The sequence below is a fragment of the Solanum tuberosum genome, unplaced genomic scaffold, assembly GCF_000226075.1.
Source record: "Solanum tuberosum cultivar DM 1-3 516 R44 unplaced genomic scaffold, SolTub_3.0 scf00130, whole genome shotgun sequence".
Classification (NCBI taxonomy): domain Eukaryota; kingdom Viridiplantae; phylum Streptophyta; class Magnoliopsida; order Solanales; family Solanaceae; genus Solanum; species Solanum tuberosum.
Window position 1 is genome coordinate 1,210,425 of NW_006239060.1, and position 3,786 is coordinate 1,214,210.

The 3,786-nt window shown below is 36.3% G+C and overlaps 1 pseudogene; it reads right to left on the reverse strand.

The window, feature by feature from the left end:
- Positions 1-2,037: 2,037 nt before the first annotated feature.
- The window catches only part of LOC102579323 (probable indole-3-acetic acid-amido synthetase GH3.2), a 6,036-nt pseudogene continuing 4,287 nt past the window's right edge, over positions 2,038-3,786 (reverse strand).

A 3,786-nucleotide genomic window follows, 5' to 3' on the forward strand; every position in this document is an offset into this window, starting at 1 on the left:
GAGTTTAGAAGCAACTATTTCCCCTACAATGCTAGGTCTAGCACTCAATGCGGGTTACAGTGACTTACAACATAAATTTGGTGCGTCCAACTTTCAGAAATTTTAGAATAAAATTTGAGCAAGAATTGTCGAAACACTCACCTACAGTAATTTCGAATAGCTATTTCACAATCCCATGTCTCCTGACAAATATAAAGTTCGAAAAGATGAAATTTTCTTTTGAGTGGAAACCAAATGTCTTTCACAAAAACAAAAATGTAATACGTGTCAAAAGAAAAAGGAAGATGATGAAATAAAATTCATACACGTGGTTGAAAAAGAATATGAAGGAACAAAATGGACCCAAATTTGTAGTACAACTTACTTTACTTTTGGTATAATTGCTTGATGCTTTGATAGTCCTTTTCTTGTTCACTTATAAATAAAAAATAAATAAAGGTAATAATATATATATATATCCGGTTATTCCAGGTGATTAAGTTATTAGTACATTTTAGCATAATTGGTATTTAAAAGATTATATGCTCGAATTTAAACTATTGTACATATGCTTTCCTGTTCAAACAAAACAAATTTTATATTAAAGTATGTGCAGCTACTTCAATTCTTACTTCAAAAAATTCCACACGTTTGAATTATAGATGCACCTCTAGAAATTACATAAGACCCGGAATGGTTTTAGTGTCAGCTAGGAGTGGCAAACGAGTGGGTCAAGTCGAAAATGAATTAAATAAAAATGGGTAAAATACTCTACTCAACTCATATTTTAAATGGGTAAAAACGAGTTACCCAATGTATAATATGGGTATCTATATTTACCCATATTATTCCATGAATAAGTTTCTCGCATGCTCAATGAGCTCCAAAATGACCAAGTCATAAAGCATTTCAAAGACATTAAATGATCAATTTGGATAATGAAGATGATACTCAATACAAAATGACCAGTTTCTATTACATGCATCTGGAACACTTGTGACTTGACAATTAAGTCTGCCTAATCCACCAAAATGAGTACCTAAAAGTCACATTTGTGGACAACATTTGTGTACTTGGTCATGACCTCTAAAACCCCTATGGTTTGTCCAAGTATGTTAAATATTGTTGCTACAATGTGAGATGGTGTTAGGCCAGCTTCCGCTAACTGATCAACTGGAGATCCATGGTTAATTGCTCGGCAGCATGTTAACTCTAAAAAGACGAAGATGTTGCACCTACGAGGCCACCACTTCCAACAAAATTTCCACAAACTCTCAGTGATTTCTGCTATTGTGGATTGTCCTTTGAGATGCGATGATCTGACAGAAAAAGAAAACAAAAAAAAAACAAGATCGTAAGTATGCAGAAGTTTTTAGATAGCTATATATGCATATGCAGGATATCGAAAAACTGAATTTGTTTTCTCACTTTTCACACACACACACACCGAGTTTAGAGAACTACTACCATGAGGACGGCAACGCCTTGGTTAATGTAGAGATTACCATTAACTACAAAAACAAATACACCTAAAGAGCACCTTTTTCCAAAATGATCAAACAAATCTCAATGTGCTGCTATTAAAAGAAGGAAGATGGATTTTGGAGAGTTACATATCTAAGTTCAGAAAGATGAGAACAGTTGATAATAAATTGTTATCAACAACAGAGAGTACTAAGAACAATATAAAAGAAAGGCAGAAAAATGTGAGTTGCTATTAAGTCTTACCTCTAAGTTTATCAACATAAGGTTGAAGGTCAACAACAATCTCATCTTCATCAGAATCTGATTCGAATCCATCAAGATCTTAAACAATTTTTCAAAAAAAAACAAGTCACTACAGTTATAAATGCAAATTCACTAAATTAAATGAAACAAATGAAACTAGAGAAGATAAATTTACCTTCTTGTCCATAGATCCAATCCCTAGTACATAGTTTCGCCTCAGCATTTGCAGGAAGAATAGAACTTCGAAACTTTCCAATGACACGACCGCCGGTGCTAAATGCAGATTTAGAGGCTACTGTAGTGATGGGCACACTCAAAACATCCTGTGCCATTAATGAAAGTTCGGGATACCTTAGTTTGTTATCCTTCCAAAATCCAAGTACATCTAGATTCAGATTTGTTTTACGATCGACATTAGCTTCTTCCAAATATAACTCTAATTGTGTTTTAACTGTACTCGACTCTAACTGACTTTGAAACACATCAAACTCCTCTAATGCTTCAGTCATTCTATTTCTACTACTACAAGCATGCTCATCTGGTAGCGAAGTTGACAACGAGGTTGTAGCAGATGGTATCAAGTACTAGTGTACTTGACCACGCTAGTATTATACAGGCGCAAAATTGCAGCAGCGCTATCAACTGCGTTTTGCAACTCAGCCTCATCAGTTTTGTCCGAATCAATGCTCTCAATAGCACATTTTTCCTTATTATGAATTTAAACTGAGGGGCAGAGTTGTGAAACCGCGTGACCTGGAGTATGTCACCGACTCTGTAACGACATATACCACCAGTGTAGGTTGTGATCACGAGCTCGTATTTTTTCCCACCTCCACGTTGGCTAGGTCCAAGAGACGGGATGGTGAGTCCTGAGGGATTAATTCAAAGTAGCACATATTGGGCTAATAGTGTATAACATACTTCAGATGGCTTGCACATTGGGTTCAAATTGAGTCCAAAGTAACACTCGTTATCACATCCACAATAAGTAGTATTAGAAATCTGAAGAAATTAATAAGGCTATATAACATGTTATCGTGTATATAAAGTAATTAAATCTTGCTAAGCAAATTTATTTACATACCTGTCACAATCACATCCAAGTACTTTGTATTTGGCCAAATTCTAGTAATAATCCCTTCCCAGTTCTGGTTTTCGCATTCCTTGATAATGAAACTCCGCGAGTTCATGATTTGGTTTGAGTATTTTGGAGATGAATTCCCTAATTGAAGGGTCAGAAACTCTGAGATTTAATATCCCAAATGCGATATCTTTAGCAAGTTGTTGCCAATTGAGTTGAAGAAAATGAATAGCTCGAAGTAGACCACAAAGCATTTGTGTACATGCTCTGGAAAGAGTCGACACAGAGAACAACCTCGTTGGGGCTAGTATACACATTGTAAGGATCGTAAGGCCTCTCATCTTGAGGAGGTCCCTTTTGTAGTGAAGACAGTTCTTGCTAGTTATGCTTTTATAAATAGAAAGTACAAGCCAAAATCAGGAGCATACCTGTTCACAATTCCAAAATCAGAAATGCTCAAAAATAATAATCATATATATAATGACAACTCTCGCAAACAAGGTAAATATTATAAGGCTGTGTACAGTAGTTATTTCCGTTTTAACTCATCTTGAGTTGTGGGCATCAACTTTCTCTCACCAGCAGATGTCCCCAAGCTACGAACAAAACAAAGAAAAGAGTAATTTAATTCAGTATGATAATTCATATCACTAATTTGAAAGATTATATACATGATATTTTCTTAGAAAGGTAATTATTTAATCTCACCTAGTCAGGAACTCAAAGATGGGATGAGAAATTGGAGAACGATCTCCATTATCAGGATGAATTGGCAATTGGCAATTCAGACTTGAATGTAACCCGGTCCGTAGCACCACCAAGGGACTTAGCATCTAGTCACAATACACTATAGAGAGTTTTTGGAACATAAATTTTTAATCTTCAAAAGTGGGGCCTCCATGCCTAAGGCTCGAGGCCCCACCAACCCGCCCGCCCTCGAGGCACCATGCCCTAAAGCCCCCCTACCCCCTACCCCGGCCTCGAGGCGTCGTACCTTG